A 19,832-nucleotide genomic window follows, 5' to 3' on the forward strand; every position below is an offset into this window, starting at 1 on the left:
GAAAATAATCCCAATTATTTTCATTAATATTAATATTTGTATCATTTTATAATTATTAGTATTATTATTATTATTAACATAGGTATCATTATTAGTATTATCATTATTATTATAAAAATTACAAAGTATCATTAATCGACTTATCAAATAAACATTAATATTAGTAATACTGTTCGATTACTAAAATTTCTATTAAAACTATTAAAAATTACCATTATGATTAGAAGTAGTATTTTTACTAAAACTATCATTTTTATCGTTATCTGTATTATCTATATCATTATTATTAAGATAATTACGATTATGAAAATAAAAGTATTAATGATATTATTAAAGTTATAAGCCTAAAAATAAAGATTATATATATCTAAATATATATTTAATACACATAACTTAACTATATTAAAATAGCTATATATAAAATGAAAATATATGTAATGAAACTTATTAATCAACTATATAAATGAATTACATCACTAATAATAATATATTTGTTCGATCACAATTATATGTATTAATAAATATACAAATGATATAGGTTCGTGAATCCAAGGCCAACCCTGCATTGTTCAGTTGTTCAATGTCATCATATGTATTTTTACTACAAAATACAGTACTGTGAGCTTCATTTGCTCCCTTTTTAAATGCTTTTGCAATATATATATTTTTGAGACTGAGAATACATGCGCAACTTTATAAATGTTTGACGAAATAGACACAAGTACTTAAAACTACATTCTATGGCTGGATTATTAAATCGAATATGCCCCTTTTTAGTCTGGTAATCTAAGAATTAGGGAATAAGCACCCTAATTGACGCGAATCCTAAAGATAGATCTATTGGGCCCAACAAGCCCCATCCAAAGTACCGGATGCTTTAGTACTTCGAATTTATCATGTCCGAAGGGAGTCCCGGAATGATAGGGGATATTCTATACGCATCTTGTTAAGGTCGGTTACCAGGTGTTCAGTCCATATGAATAATTTTTGTCTCTATGCATGGGACGTATATTTATGAGAAATGGAAATAAAAATCTTGTGGTCTATTAAAATAATGAAAATGATTGATTATGATAAACTAATGAACTCACCAACCTTTTGGTTGACACTTGAAAGCATGTTTATTCTCAGGTATGAAAGAAATCTTCCGATGTGTATTTGCTCATTTTAGAGATATTACTTGGAGTCGTTCATGACATATTTCAAAAGACGTTGCATTCGAGTCATTGAGTTCATCAAGATTATTATTAAGTCAATTATAGTTGAATATATTATGAAATGGTATGCATGCCGTCAACTTTCGATGTAATGAAAGTTTGTCTTTTAAAAACGAATGCAATGTTGTAAAATTGTATCATATAGAGGTCAAGTACCTCGCGATGTAACCAAATGTAATGTATTCGTCCTGTTGGATTAGGACGGGTAGTTAGAGTTGGTATCAGAGCTGGTATAACGTCGTCCATGTGTGGCGGGTTAGTCGTAAAGGAGGTTCTCACAGTGTTACCTGTGAGGAATCATTAGATCTTACTCTTTGCAATCCTTTACGAGGGTTGGCAGTAGGCGAGAGGCAGGCCTTAAAATTAGTATCTGAGGTACACTCAGTGGTCACCAGGCGGTTAGCTGGGATGATACTGGGTGGGACGGTGGTTGTCCCCAACTATGTTAGAGTTGGTATCAGAGCGGTGGTCTTAGCGAAACAGGTCTTGCATTAGTGTGTCTAACTGATAGTTGTTTAGATGCATTAGTGAGTCTGGACTTCGACCGTGTCTGCATGTCAAAAGTTTTGCTTATCATTTCGTGTCGAAAAGTATCTGCTTATCATTCTTAGAAAATTACCTACTTATCATTCTTAGGGAATCACTTGCTTATCACTCTTAGTCTAAACACATCTTACTGCATTGATTGCATGAATAGTGTATAGACAAAATTCATATCTTAGCGTATCTGTTACTATAGACTTTGCCTGACAGCTTTCGTAGATTCCTACGTAATTTATGGGATTTTAGTATTATATATGCATATGTAAATTATGTATTGCAGGGTACTAATCTACATCCTATAATCTATTTCTTATCAAAAATCCTTTACTCTATCGTACGAGATGGAACTCGCAACCAGTTCGACTTCCTCGGATTCCGACAGCTATTTCGATATGGAGTTTCACCTAAGCTCTGAAAACAATGTCACCAGAATGAATCAACTAATTCATTTGATGGGTTCGTAGCCTACTTAACCGATGGAGACGAGAAGAAGGCGATCCTTTCCACCCACCAACCTGCACTCTTGATAAAGAACCTGAAGCACTTACCGGCGAACCATTCGAAACACCATTTTCACACTCATTTTTCGAATATCTCGCCACGATTATATTCTATCTAAAATTCTAAACCTTATTCATCCGCTCGTTCCTACCGACAATCATCCCGGAGTAATATGTAGTGACCCGAACTTTTCCATGTTTATATATATATTAAATGAAATTGTTATTTACATGATTAAGTGTTTCCAACATGTTAAGCAATCAAACTTGTTAAGACTTGATTAATTGAAATAGGTTTCATATAGACAATTGACCACCCAAGTTGACCGGTGATTCACGAACGTTAAAACTTGTAAAAACTATACGATGACATATATATGGTTATATATAGTTAACATGATTTTATTATAAGTCTGTATCTCATTAGGTATTTTAACAATGAGTTATATACATAAAAATGAGACTATTAATTTAAGAAACTCGAAAACGATATATATAACGATTATCGTTATAACAACGTCTTACTAGGTACATATGAATCATATTAAGATATTGATACACTTGGTTAATTATGTTAAAAGATAAGTAAATATATTATTAAGTGTATTAACAATGAAATACATATGTAAAAATAAGAATACTAACTTAATGATTTCGAAACGAGACATATATGTAACGATTATCGTTGTAACAACATTTAACTGTATATATATCATACTAAGATATATTATATATCATAATATCATGATAATATAACAATTTAACATCTCATTTGTTATAATAAACAATGGGTTAACAACATTCAACAAGATCGTTAAGCTAAAGGTTTCAAAACAACATTTACATGTAACGACTAACGATGACTTAACGACTCAGTTAAAATGTATATACATGTAGTGTTTTAATATGTATTCATACACTTTTGAAAGACTTCAAGACACTTATCAAAATACTTCTACTTAACAAAAATGCTTACAATTACATCCTCGTTCAGTTTCATCAACAATTCTACTCGTATGCACCCGTATTCGTACTCGTACAATACACAGCTTTTAGATGTATGTACTATTGGTATATACACTCCAATGATCAGATCTTAGCAGCCCATGTGAGTCACCTAACACATGTGGGAACCATCATTTGGCAACTAGCATGAAATATCTCATAAAATTACAAAAATATGAGTAATCATTCATGACTTGTTTACATGAAAACAAAATTACATATCCTTTATATCTAATCCATACACCAACGACCAAAAACACCTACAAACACTTTCATTCTTCAATTTTCTTCATCTAATTAATCTCTCTCAAGTTCTATCTTCAGGTTCTAAGTGTTCTTCATAAATTCCAAAAGTTCTAGTTTCATAAAATCAAGAATACTTCCAAGATTGCAAGTTTACTTCCAAGTTTTCTAAATCCATTCCAAGTAATCATCCAAGATCAAGAAACCTTTGTTACTTACAGTAGGTTATCTTTCTAATACAAGGTAATAATCATATTCAAACTTTAATTCAATTTCTATAACTATAACAATCTTATTTCGAGTAGAAATCTTACTTGAAATTGTTTTCGTGTCATGATTCTGCTTCAAGAACTTTCAAGCCATCCAAGGATCCTTTGAAGCTAGATCTATTTTTCTCATTTCCAGTAGGTTTATCCAAGGAACTTGAGGTAGTAATGATGTTCATAACATAATTCAATTCATACATATAAAGCTATCTTATTCGAAGGTTCAAACTTGTAATCACTAGAACATAGTGTAGTTAATTCTAAACTTGTTCGCAAATAAAAGTTAATCCTTATAACTTGACTTTTAAAATCAACTAAACACATGTTCTATATCTATATGATATGCTAACTTAATGATTTAAAACCTGGAAACACGAAAAACACCGTAAAACCGGATTTACGCCGTCGTAGTAACACCGCGGGCTGTTTTGGGTTAGTTAATTAAAAACTATGATAAACTTTGATTTAAAAGTTGTTATTCTGGGAAAATGATTTTTATTATGAACATGAAACTATATCTAAAAATTATGGTTAAACTCAAAGTGGAAGTATGTTTTCTAAAATGGTCATCTAGACGTCGTTCTTTCGACTGAAATGACTACCTTTACAAAAACGACTTGTAACTTATTTTTCCGAATATAAAACTATACTTTTTCTGTTTAGATTCATAAAATAGAGTTCAATATGAAACCATAGCAATTTGATTCACTCAAAACGGATTTAAAATGAAGAAGTTATGGGTAAAACAAGATTGGATAATTTTTCTCATTTTAGCTACGTGAAAATTGGTAACAAATCTATTCCAACCATAACTTAATCAACTTGTATTGTATATTATGTAATCTTGAGATACCATAGACACGTATACAATGTTTCGACCTATCATATCGACACACCTATATATATTTTGGAACAACCATAGACACTCTATATGTGAATGTTGGAGTTAGCTATACAGGGTTGAGGTTGATTCCAAAATATATATAGTTTGAGTTGTGATCAATACTGAGATACGTATACACTGGGTCGTGGATTGATTCAAGATAATATTTATCGATTTATTTCTGTACATCTAACTGTGGACAACTAGTTGTAGGTTACTAACGAGGACAGCTGACTTAATAAACTTAAAACATCAAAATATATTAAAAGTGTTGTAAATATATTTTGAACATACTTTGATATATATGTATATATTGTTATAGGTTCGTGAATCAACCAGTGGCCAAGTCTTACTTCCCGACGAAGTAAAAATATGTGAAAGTGAGTTATAGTCCCACTTTTAAAATCTAATATTTTTGGGATGAGAATACATGCAGGTTTTATAAATGATTTACAAAATAGACACAAGTACGTGAAACTACATTCTATGGTTGAATTATCGAAATCGAATATGCCCCTTTTTATTAAGTCTGGTAATCTAAGAATTAGGGAACAGACACCCTAATTGAAGCAAATCCTAAAGATAGATCTATTGGGCCTAACAAACCCCATCCAAAGTACCGGATGCTTTAGTACTTCGAAATTTATATCATATCCGAAGGGTGTCCCGGAATGATGGAGATATTCTTATATATGCATCTTATTAATGTCGGTTACCAGGTGTTCACCATATGAATGATTTTTATCTCTATGTATGGGATGTGTATTGAAATATGAAATCTTGTGGTCTATTGTTACGATTTGATATATATAGGTTAAACCTATAACTCACCAACATTTTTGTTGACGTTTAAAGCATGTTTATTCTCAGGTGAATACTAAGAGCTTCCGCTGTTGCATACTAAAATAAGGACAAGATTTGGAGTCCATGTTTGTATGATATTGTGTAAAAACTGCATTCAAGAAACTGATTTCGATGTAACATATTTGTATTGTAAACCATTATGTAATGGTCATGTGTAAACAGGATATTTTAGATTATCATTATTTGATAATCTACGTAAAGCTTTTTAAACCTTTATTTATGAAATAAAGGTTATGGTTTGTTTTAAAAATGAATGCAGTCTTTGAAAAACGTCTCATATAGAGGTCAAAGCCTCGCAACGAAATCAATTAATATGGAACGTTTTTAATCAATAAGAACGGGACATTTCAGTTGGTATCCGAGCGTTGGTCTTAGAGAACCAGAAATTTGCATTAGTGTATCTTATCGAGTTTGTTAGGATGCATTAGTGAGTCTGGACTTCGACCGTGTTTTCTTTAAAAATGATTGCTTAACATTTTTGTTGGAAACTATATATTATTAACATGTATATATTATGTGATATATTAATCTCTTAACATGTTTGATATTGTGTGATAGATGTCTACCTCTAGCACAAATCTCATTGACTCACCTAATAATAACGAAGAGTCGAATATATATTGGACTGATTCACAAGTTCCCGAAGAAGAATCGGAAGAAGAATCAGAACCGGAAGAAGAATCGGAACCGAAAGAGGAGGAACCGGAGGAGGAAATAGAACCGGTGGGGGAAATAATAAAACGGTTAAGTAAAAGAAAATCCTCAACCAACCGACCAAGGTTAATTATGGTCAATGGTGTTTCCGCCAAGGAAGCAAAATATTGGGAGGATTACCAATTCTCCGATGAATCGGATTCCGACGAGAATTCCGATGATGTTATAGAAATTACCCCAACTGAATTTAAAAAGGCAAAAGAAAATAATAAGGGAAAGGGCATAAAAATAGAGAAATCTAATTCCAACCCCGATGAACTTTATATGTATCGTCAACCCCCGAAGCCCTTAAGTTGTAACAATGACCCGGGAACCTCTAAACCACCAGGTTTTTCTAAACTGTTGTGGAAAACGACAGCTCGTATTAGGGGAACATCATATATCCCTAGAAACTTGGCAAAACGAACCAAAACCGAAGAAGAAGAAACGAGCGAGTCGGAATAAGATAGTTGTATTCGTGTGGTGTAATATATGTAATATAGTGTGCTTATGCTTTATGATATATGTAAAAATTGCTTGTATTAATAAGTATTTTTTTTATGAATCTAACTCTTGTCTATTTTACAGTATAAAAACACAAAATGGATAGACAACCCAATATTTTAAGAGACCTACCCGGAGACATGATTGATGAAATGTTGTCTAGAGTCGGTCAGAATTCTTCGGCACAACTATTTACGGCAAAATCAGTTTGTAAGACATTCGAAGAACGTTCCAAGAATGTCTTGGTTTATAAGAGACTTTCGTTTGAAAGATGGGGGATATCACATTGGGGAAACCCATAAGTTACGATGTGTTTACTTTGATGCATATATTGCGGGGAACCCAAATGCTATTTTACGCAACGGGTTAAGAAATTATTTTAACTCAATGTATCCGAATATAGGACTTTATGATTTAGAAAAAGCGGCTAACATGCAACATAAAGAAGCATGCTATGCTTACGGGTTAGTAATGTTCGCTTCTCACCAAAGTGAGAAAAAGAACATCGGGCTACAACTATTAAACAAAACGTTCCCACAAGTGACGGAGTCGGTAATTGGGGTAAGAAATGAGGTTTTTAGGTTATTACGAGACTGTTGGTCATTACGTAACCCTCATCCCTTTGACGACGTTACAACACGCTGTCTTATCAACGGCCATAACGGTTATGTTCCACAAGACCAAGGATGGGAAGTAGTCCTAGTAAAACCAGAATGCATGACTTGTTTCTGGACGTATGAATTACGTGTCTTTATTGCCTTTGCTGAATGACTTGTGTACTAGCTAGAATTATCTTCACAACTATCTTGTATCAAAGTTATTGTGTGCTATATTTCATGCTTTATGTAAAATAAGCGGTATTGTAAGTTTGTAAAATATTGTATAAAAGTTTGAACGCGAAATATTATTATAATCAGTTTTTCATATAGAATTGTAGTAGTTGAATTGTATATTAGCTACTAAGTATGAACTTAACGGGTAGGTACTACCCGAATTTAAACTTATAAAACGCTAATATGAAGAAAAAGCTTTTATAAATGAGTTCATATTATGCTACAAAATACTATTAACTACTCTTAACATTCTGTATGATTAACTTATTCCATTTGACTATTTTGAAGGAAATGGCACCGACTACTCGACACACCGTGAATATGAATGAAGAGGAATTCCGTACTTTTCTAGCTTCAAACATAGCCGCAGTACAGGCTGCGCTACATACCAACAATAACCTTGGATCTAGCAGTACAGGAAATCGTGTAGGATGCACCTACAAAGAATTCACTGCCTGCAAACCTTTGGAATTTGATGAAACCGAAGGACCGATCGGATTGAAACGGTGGACCGAAAAGTTCGAATCGGTGTTTTCCATAAGTAAGTGTACTGAAGAGGACAAAGTGAAGTACGCTATGCATACCTTCACAGGTTCTGCGTTAACATGGTGGAATACCTATCTAGAGCAAGTGAGACAAGTGATGCGTACGCACTACCGTGGTCAGCATTCAAGCACTTGATGAACGAGAAGTACCGTCCCAGAACCGAGGTCAATAAGCTCAAGACAGAACTTAGAGGGTTACGAACTCAAGGATTTGATATTACCACGTACGAAAGATGATTCACAGAATTGTGCCTATTGTGTCCGGGAGCGTTCGAAGATGAGGAAGAGAAGATCGACGCGTTTGTGAAAGGATTACCGGAAAGAATCCAAGAAGATATAAGTTCACACGAGCCCGCCTCCATACAACAGGCATGTAGAATGGCTCATAAACTAGTGAACCAGATTGAGGAAAGAATTAAAGAATAGATGGCTGAAGAGGCCAATGTGAAGTAAGTCAAAAGAAAGTGGGAGGAAAACGGTGATAAGAATCACCAATACAACAACAATAGCAATTACAATAATAATCGCAACAATTATCCCAACAATTGCAACATCAATCGCAACTACAACAAACGGCCCAACAACAACAACAACAACAACAACAACAACAACAACAACTACAACAATCATCCCAACAACAATAACAACCGCAACAACAACAACAATCAGAAGCAGCTATGCCAAAGGTGTGAAAAGTATCACTCGGGGTTCTGCACCAAATTTTGCAACAAGTGTAAAAGAAATGGTCATAGCGCGGCAAAGTGTGAGGTCTACGGACCAGGGGTTAACAGAACGAAAGGAACAAATGGTGTCGGAACGAGTAATGGTGGAGCAAGTAGTGTCGGAGCAAGTTATGCCAATGTAGTTTGTTATAAATGTGGAAAACCGGGCCACATTATTAGAAATTGCCCGAACCAGGAGAACACGAATGGACAAGTCCGCGGAAGAGTTTTTAATATTAATGCGGCAGAGGCACAGGAAGACCCGGAGCTTGTTACGGGTACGTTTCTTATTGACAATAAATCTGCTTACGTTTTATTTGATTCGGGTGCGGATAGAAGCTATATGAGTAGAGATTTTTGTGCTAAATTAAGTTGTCCATTGACGCCGTTGGATAGTAAATTTTTACTCGAATTAGCAAACGGTAAATTAATTTCAGCAGATAATATATGCCGGAATCGCAAAATTAAACTGGGTAGCGAAATATTTAAGATTGATTTGATACCAGTAGAGTTAGGGAGTTTTGATTTAATAGTTGGCATGGACTGGCTGAAGAAGGTGAAAGCAGAGATCGTATGTTATAAAAATGCAATTCGCATTGTACGAGAAGAAGGAGAACCCTTAATGGTGTACGGAGAAAAGGGCAACATGAAGCTACATCTTATTAGTAATTTGAAGGCACAAAAACTAATAAGAAAAGGTTGCTATGCTGTTCTAGCACACGTCATGAAAGTACAAACTGAAGAAAAGAGCATCAATGATGTTCCCGTCACAAAAGAATTTCCCGATGTATTTCCGAAAGAATTACCGGGACTACCTCCACATCGATCTGTTGAATTTCAAATAGATCTTGTACCAGGAGCTGCACCAATAGCTCGTGCTCCTTATAGACTCGCACCCAGTGAGATGAAAGAACTGCAAATCCAACTGCAAGAACTATTAGAACGTAGTTTCATTCTACCAAGCACATCACCATGGGGAGCTCCTGTTTTGTTTGTCAAGAAGAAGGATGGTACATTTAGGTTGTGTATTGACTACAGAGAGTTGAACAAACTTACCATCAAAAACCGTTATCCACTGCCGAGAATTGACGACTTATTTGATCAACTACAAGGCTCTTCGATTTATTCGAAGATTGATTTACGTTCTGGATATCATCAAATGTGAGTAAAGGAGGATGATATTCCAAAAACTGCTTTTAGGACGCGTTATGGTCATTACGATTTTATGGTTATGCCGTTTGGATTGACTAACGCACCAGCTGTGTTCATGGACCTTATGAACCGAGTGTGTGGGCCATATCTTGACAAGTTTGTCATTGTTTTCATCGATGACATACTTATTTACTCAAACAATGATCAAGAGCACGAAGAACATTTGAGAAAAGTGCTAGAAGTATTGAGGAAAGAAAAACTGTACGCTAAGTTTTCAAAGTGTGCATTTTGGTTGGAAGAAGTTCAATTCCTCGGTCACATAGTGAATAAAGAAGGTATCCAGGTGGACCCGGCAAAGATCGAAACTGTTGAAAAGTGGGAAACCCCAAAAACTCCGAAGCATATACGTCAATTTTTAGGATTGGCTGGTTACTACAGAAGATTCATCCAAGATTTCTCCAAAATAGCAAAACTCATGACTGCATTAACGCATAAAGGGAAGAAATTTGAATGGAAGGATGAACAAGAGAAGGCGTTTCAATTATTGAAGAAAAAGCTAACTACGGCACCTATATTGTCATTGCCTGAAGGGAATGATGATTTTGTGATTTATTGTGACGCATCAAAGCAAGGTCTCGGTTGTGTATTAATGCAACGGACGAAGGTGATTGCTTATGCGTCTAGACAATTGAAGATTCACGAGCAAAATTATACGACGCATGATTTGGAATTAGGCGCGGTTGTTTTTGCATTAAAGACTTGGAGGCACTACTTATATGGGGTCAAAAGTATTATATATACCGACCACAAAAGTCTTCAACACATATTTAATCAGAAACAACTGAATATGAGGCAGCGTAGGTGGATTGTATTGTTGAATGATTACGACTTTGAGATTCGTTACCACCCGGGGAAGGTAAATGTGGTAGCCGACGCCTTGAGCAGAAAGGACAGAGAACCCATTCGAGTAAAATCTATGAATATAATGATTCACACTAACCTTACTACTCAAATAAAGGAGGCGCAACAAGGAGTTTTAAAAGAGGGAAATTTAAAGGATGAAATACCCAAAGGATCGGAGAAGCATCTTAATATTTGGGAAGACGGAACCCGGTATAGGGCTGAAAGAATTTGGGTACCAAAATTTAGAGATATGAGAGAAATGGTACTTAGAGAAGCTCATAAAACCAGATACTCAATACATCCTGGAACGGGGAAGATGTACAAGGATCTTAAGAAACATTTTTGGTGGCCAGGTATGAAAGCTGATATTGCTAAATATGTAGGAAAATGTTTGACGTGTTCTAAGGTCAAAGCTGAACATCAGAAACCATCAGGTCTACTACAACAACCTGAAATCCCGGAATGGAAATGGGAAAACATTACCATGGATTTCATTACTAAATTGCCAAGGACTGCAAGTGGTTATGATACTATTTGGGTAATAGTTGATCGTCTCACCAAGTCAGCACACTTCCTGCCAATAAGAGAAGATGACAAGATGGAGAAGTTAGCACGACTGTATTTGAAGGAAGTCGTCTCCAGACATGGAATACCAATCTCTATTATCTCTGATAGGGATGGCAGATTTATTTCAAGATTCTGGCAGACATTACAGCAAGCATTGGGAACTCGTCTAGACATGAGTACTGCCTATCATCCACAAACTGATGGGCAAAGTGAAAGGACGATACAAACGCTTGAAGACATGCTACGAGCTTGTGTTATTGATTTCGGAAACAGTTGGGATTGACATCTACCGTTAGCAGAATTTTTCTACAACAACAGCTACCATTCAAGCATTGAGATGGCGCCGTTTGAAGCACTTTATGGTAGAAAGTGCAGGTCTCCGATTTGTTGGAGTGAAGTGGGGGATAGACAGATTACGGGTCCGGAGATAATACAAGAAACTACCGAGAAAATCATTCAAATTCAACAAAGATTGAAAACCGCCCAGAGTCGACAAAAGAGCTACGCGGACAGTAAAAGAAAAGATATAGAGTTTGAAATTGGAGAAATGGTCATGCTTAAGGTTTCACCTTGGAAAGGCGTTGTTCGATTTGGTAAACGGGGGAAACTAAATCCAAGGTACATTGGACCATTCAAGATTATAGATCATGTCGGACCAGTAGCTTACCAACTGGAGCTACCTCAACAACTCGCGGCTGTACATAACACTTTCCACGTCTCAAATTTGAAGAAATGTTTTGCTAAAGAAGATCTCACTATTCCGTTGGACGAAATCCAAATCAATGAAAAACTTCAATTCATTGAAGAACCCGTCGAAATAATGGATCGTGAGGTTAAGAGACTTAAACAAAGCAAGATACCGATTGTTAAGGTTCGATGGAATGCTCGTAGAGGACCTGAGTTCACCTGGGAGCGTGAAGATCAGATGAAGAAGAAATACCCACATTTATTTCCAGAAGATACGTCAACACCTCCAACTGCTTAAAATTTCGGGACGAAATTTATTTAACGGGTAGGTACTGTAGTGACCCGAACTTTTCCATGTTTATATATATATTAAATGAAATTGTTATTTACATGATTAAGTGTTTCCAACATGTTAAGCAATCAAACTTGTTAAGACTTGATTAATTGAAATAGGTTTCATATAGACAATTGACCACCCAAGTTGACCGGTGATTCACGAACGTTAAAACTTGTAAAAACTATACGATGACATATATATGGTTATATATATAGTTAACATGATTTTATTATAAGTATGTATCTCATTAGGTATTTTAACAATGAGTTATATACATAAAAATGAGACTATTAATTTAAGAAACTCGAAAACGATATATATAACGATTATCGTTATAACAACGTCTTACTAGGTACATATGAATCATATTAAGATATTGATACACTTGGTTAATTATGTTAAAAGATAAGTAAATATATTATTAAGTGTATTAACAATGAAATACATATGTAAAAATAAGACTACTAACTTAATGATTTTGAAACGAGACATATATGTAACGATTATCGTTGTAACGACATTTAACTGTATATATATCATACTAAGATATATTATATATCATAATATCATGATAATATAACAATTTAACATCTCATTTGTTATAATAAACAATAGGTTAACAACATTCAACAAGATCGTTAACCTAAAGGTTTCAAAACAACATTTACATGTAACGACTAACGATGACTTAACGACTCAGTTAAAATATATATACATGTAGTGTTTTAATATGTATTCATACACTTTTGAAAGACTTCAAGACACTTATCAAAATACTTCTACTTAACAAAAATGCTTATAATTACATACTCGTTCAGTTTCATCAACAATTCTACTCGTATGCACCCGTATTCGTACTCGTACAATACACAGCTTTTAGATGTATGTACTATTGGTATATACACTCCAATGATCAGCTCTTAGCAGCCCATTTGAGTCACCTAACACATGTGGGAACCATCATTTGGCAACTAGCATGAAATATCTCATAAAATTACAAAAATATGAGTAATCATTCATGACTTATTTACATGAAAACAAAATTACATATCCTTTATATCTAATCCATACACCAACGACCAAAAACACCTACAAACACTTTCATTCTTCAATTTTCTTCATCTAATTGATCTCTCTCAAGTTTTATCTTCAAGTTCTAAGTGTTCTTCATAAATTCCAAAAGTTCTAGTTTCATAAAATCAAGAATACTTCCAAGATTGCAAGTTTACTTCCAAGTTTTCTAAATCCATTCCAAGTAATCATCCAAGATCAAGAAACCTTTGTTACTTACAGTAGGTTATCTTTCTAATACAAGGTAATAATCATATTCAAACTTTAATTCAATTTCTATAACTATAACAATCTTATTTCGAGTGGAAATCTTACTTGAAATTGTTTTCGTGTCATGATTCTGCTTCAAGAACTTTCAAGCCATCCAAGGATCCTTTGAAGCTAGATCTATTTTTATCATTTTCAGTAGGTTTATCCAAGGAAATTGAGGTAGTAATGATGTTCATAACATCATTCGATTCATACATATAAAGCTATCTTATTCGAAGGTTTAAACTTGTAATCACTAGAACATAGTTTAGTTAATTCTAAACTTATTCGCAAATAAAAGTTAATCCTTCTAACTTGACTTTTAAAATCAACTAAACACATGTTATATATCTATATGATATGCTAACTTAATGATTTAAAACCTGGAAACACGAAAAACACCGTAAAACCGGATTTACGCCGTCGTAGTAACACCGCGGGCTGTTTTGGGTTAGTTAATTAAAAACTATGATAAACTTTGATTTAAAAGTTGTTATTCTGGGAAAATAATTTTTATTATGAATATGAAACTATATCCAAAAATTATGGTTTAACTCAAAGTGGAAGTATGTTTTCTAAAATGGTCATCTAGACGTCGTTCTTTCGACTGAAATGACTACCTTTACAAAAACGACTTGTAACTTATTTTTTCAACAATAAACCTATACTTTTTCAGTTTAGATTCATAAAACATAATTCAATAGGAAACCATAGCAATTTGATTCACTCAAAACGGATTTAAAATGAAGAAGTTATGGGTAAAACAAGATTGGATAATTTTTCTCATTTTAGCTACGTGAAAATTGGTAACAAATCTATTCCAACCATAACTTAATCAACTTGTATTGTATATTATGTAATCTTGAGATACCATAGACACATATACAATGTTTCAACCTATCATGTCGACACATCTATATATATTTTGGAACAACCATAGACACTCTATATGTGAATGTTGGAGTTAGCTATACAGGGTTGAGGTTGATTCCAAAATATATATAGTTTGAGTTGTGATCAATACTGAGATACGTATACACTGGGTCGTGGATTAATTCAAGATAATATTTATCGATTTATTTCTGTACATCTAACTGTGGACAACTAGTTGTAGGTTACTAACGAGGACAGCTGACTTAATAAACTTAAAACATCAAAATATATTAAAAGTGTTGTAAATATATTTTGAACATACTTTGATATATATATGTATATATCGTTATAGGTTCGTGAATCAACCAGTGGCCAAGTCTTACTTCCCGACGGAGTAAAAATCTGTGAAAGTGAGTTATAGTCCCACTTTTAAAATCTAATATTTTTGGGATGAGAATACATGCAGGTTTTATAAATGATTTACAAAATAGACACAAGTACGTGAAACTACATTCTATGGTTGAATTATCGAAATCGAATATGCCCCTTTTTATTAAGTCTGGTAATCTAAGAATTAGGGAACAGACACCCTAATTGACGCGAATCCTAAAGATAGATCTATTGGGCCTAACAAACCCCATCCAAAGTACCGGATGGTTTAGTACTTTGAAATTTATATCATATCCGAAGGGTGTCCCGGAATGATGGGGATATTCTTATATATTGTAACAACCCAACCCGATATACAATCGACCACGTGAAATTTACCAAAATAAAAAAAATTCTTTGTTCAGCAGGTGGCGCGGCGCGCCAAAGTGGCCTGTCCAAAAAGTCTTGAAATGCTAAAATGTTTGACCACTTCCCGACGTATTTAGACAAAACGTTATTCACAACATAATCATATATGAAAAACTAACATATTCCATTCATAAAATAAGTTTTACGAGACCGGGCCCACATCGGCCGTTTTACGACTTTCGTACGAAAATACAAGTTTTCAACCACATGATTTGTAATACAAAATAAAGGCCGAGCATGGCAATTGGGGATACGCTACCCAATCATAATCAATCCAAAAGCAAGCCTTCTAAAGCAACTACGCAAGTCCACTAGTCCCCACTTACCCGAGCCTCTGCATCCATGCAATCTATAAAAAAAGTCAACAACGAGAGGGTAAGCTAACGCTTAGTGAATGCAATACTTATACATATACATATGTAATTTACCTACACGCATCCACTTACAAAACCATGCAAACAAAATGCATAACGAGCTAGTAACACCAAACATACGACTAGCAACAACGTTAGTATATAAATCGCCACAATAATATACTAAATCACAATAATGCATAAATATAACAAACCGTTCCACGCTATGGCACTACCGACTTGTAGACGACCAATAACGTCGAGTCTCACTCGTATGTTGTCACCGACTTGTGACTCATCAAAGGGTGTCACCGACTTGTGAACTACCCACCAATATCTATGGGTCACCGACTTGTGAACGCCATGTGACATCACCGACTTGTGAAGTGCCACTAAGTGTCACCGACTTGTGAACACTATAGGGTGTCACCGACTTGTGAATCACCCAAGGGTATCACCGACTTGTGAACCCCCATCAATACATATGGGTCACCGACTTGTGAACGCCATGTGACATCACCGACTTGTGAAGCGCCACTAAGTGTCACCGACTTGTGAACACTATAGGGTGTCACCGACTTGTGAATCACCCAAGGGTATCACCGACTTGTGAACCCCCATCAATACATATGGGTCACCGACTTGTGAACCTCCATGTGGCATCACCGACTTGTGAAGCACCACCTAGTGTCACCGGCTTGTGAACACTATGAAGTGTCACCGACTCGTGAATCACTTCCCCGACTTATGGTGACACCGACTTGTGAAACATCAACCAACTACTAAGGGTCACCGCCCCGTGAACCACTATGAGGTGTCACTGACTTGTGAATAACCTGTCGAGACACTACCGACTTGTAGTTCCCATCCCATCATATAACGCCACTACTCACGATGTGGCACCAAAGGCCCACATCGCGTACGAGTAAATAAACCACATACATACATGTATAAATATTCCACTCACCTTGTCGCCTTGAAGAAATGCCACCGAATAATCCGCAACACACCGATGGAGTGTACCTATTCCATTATCACAAACACAACAACACAATTAGGGTGGATTTACAAATCAACCCAAATTGACAACTAGTGCAATTTCGACCCAAATGCACTTCCAAGCACAAACCGTGCCCAAACTAACCAATAATCACTAACACAAGTGAGAATGGTCCTAATACGCCAATTAGACCCAATCATAGGTGTTAAACACCTATCTTGCCCAAAATGGCACTTAAACCCTAATTTTGACCCAAAGGAGTCAACATCGCGCCATTAGCGAGTTTTGACACCAAAACATATTTAACTTGGTTTTATACTTCAACTTAATCTATTTTAAGTTTATAAACCTTATTAAATCGACAATTGAGTCATAATCATCACCAAACCCTAATCTTTGACTCTAGTCAAAGTTAATCAACCAAACATACCCGAAAGAGTTTCAACACTACTAGAATCACTAATACTAGAGATTACACACTACATACAAGCCTTAAATATGGTTAAATCATTAACCAACCCTAAACCCACCAACATCAACAATAACTAGTTACAATTACCCATTTCACCTCCTAAATGGGTTTTATAACTAACTAGTTCAAAACCCTAAACTTGAATATCAAATTACAAAGATGAAGTTCGGAGTTTGAACTTACCAATACCGCCAAAATGATGCCGTCGACGAGTAGAACAACTTTAATACCGGAGGTTTGACCCGAAACACCCTTCTTCTTCTCCAATTGGAGCTCTCTCTCTCTAAAACTCTCCTCTCACTCTAGGGTTTGAAGATGAGAGTGTTTGATGAGTGAAAATGAGCTCCAATGGAGTTCTAGGTCAGTCCTGATGACCCCAAACCGACCCTAATTGAAAAGACCAAAGTACCCCTCATTTAAACCTTTTAAAAAGGCTGAAAATTGCCTCTGCAGCAATCGGCGCGCCGCGCCAGAAGGTGGAGCGCCGCTCCAAATAACTGGAAATTGTGGTCGAGCCCAAAACAGGTTTCAGCAACTTGTTTTGGCCATAACTTTTCGACCGTAACTCCGTTTTCGATGAATCAAATATCGTTGGAAACGTAATAAGATATTCTATCCAATGGTAAGGCTTTGAAACATCAACTCAAACTTTATTTGGGGTTGAAAAGATACGTACACACCTTGTCACTTCGGACAACGTCCAGTTTCCATCGACGTTCGAGCAAGCAACACGTACACTTCATACACGCATCGTACACCATAAATACATTATGTACAATAAATATTTGGGTCTTACAACTCTCCCCCACTTAAACTCGATCACGTCCTCGTGATCTTCTCCACTTAACCAATCCGGATCTACTCAACGATCCTCACTCAAGTCCCAATACGAACTTTCCTAGACAATTCTTCCCAATGGATCACTTTTAACAACTAAAATCGTCAACCGTGATTTATCAAAACCACAATCCGAGCACTAAAACCTGCTCAATTTCCCATATCGGGAAAAACTCAACCAACCTCGTACCGAGATATAAATTCCTTAGCGTACCTTTACCACGGACAACGCTAAAAGTGACCAAGTCTCAACCTAAAGTCAACAATCCGAACGTTGAAGATCGAACCACATGAATCCTCACGGATTACTCTTACCACTAAACATCCTTTGTAGTGTGCAATACAACCAATACGCCACTATCCTAACATCATAAGCAACGACTAAAACCAAAAGCGCCCAAAACGACTATGGCAACGCTAATCCTAAGGTGTCCAAAATTGACTATTGTCACACCCGTAACAACACGTGAGCGAAACACGGCTATCGCAATCACTAATCACATAACATGGTCCTCACGATCCCACTCTCGGCGTATAAAACCACCAATAGATCACACATCCAACAATCATGAAGACTGGCCGAAAACTACACACATCAAAGATAGTCAACATCCGTGACTCTTCTTGCACACGTACTTGGTCAACGTAAACGCCTCTCGAACGGCATACCATTTCTACGCTAACCATTATGGAGAACAATACAAGTAACCCTCTAATCACCTCATGGTTACACCCGACTTGGTTAAGCCTCCACACCAAAACAATTAACCCGAACTCGTTAGTCAAACACACTTGGTCAACCCGCCTCGATCAACACCTATCACCTAATTGATTAACCCGACTCGGTTAGTCAAACTCGCTTGGTTAACCCGCCTCGGTCAAACCTCTAACGACAAATGATTAACCCAACTTGGTTAGTCAAACGCATTCGGTCAATACCTAACATCAAATTGATTAACCCGACTCGGTTAGTCAAATACCCTAGGTCAACCCGACTCGATCAATGCCTATCATCTAATTGATTAACCCGACCCGGTTAGTCAAACTCACTTGGTTAACCCGCCTTGGTCAACACCTAACATCTAATTGATTAACCCGACTTGGTTAGTCAAACTTGCTTGGTTAACCCGCCTCGGTCAACACCTAACATCTAATTGATTAACCCGACTCGGTTAGTCAAACTCGCTTGGTTAACTCGCCTCGGTCAGCACCTAACATCTAATTGATTAACCCGACTCGGTTAGTCAAACTCGCTTGGTTAACCCGCCTCGGTCAACACCTAACATCTAATTGATTAACCCGACTCGGTTAGTCAAACTCGCTTGGTTAACCCGCCTCGGTCAACACCTAACATCTAATTAATTAACCCGACTCGGTTAGTCAAACTCGCTTGGTTAACCTGCCTCGGTCAACACCTAACATCAAATTAATTAACCCGACTCGGTTAGTCAAACTGCAATGGACTAACTCAACCTAGCTAGTCACTACATCACACTAGAATACCTTCGTGCGAGAGTATAAACTCCCCCACCTAGAACTCCGTTCCATAAACACATCGTCGAAATAATAGCATCCCATGGAATGGCAACTCATCAACATACACAACCAATATCCTCATTGGTCATAGTCCTCGAATTCTCACGAATTCGTCTCCAACAATAGCTCCCGACGATAAACACATGCTCACTCTCACGGACACTAATCCGACAACTAAT

This window comes from Rutidosis leptorrhynchoides, chromosome 2, assembly GCF_046630445.1.
Source record: "Rutidosis leptorrhynchoides isolate AG116_Rl617_1_P2 chromosome 2, CSIRO_AGI_Rlap_v1, whole genome shotgun sequence".
Lineage (NCBI taxonomy): Eukaryota > Viridiplantae > Streptophyta > Magnoliopsida > Asterales > Asteraceae > Rutidosis > Rutidosis leptorrhynchoides.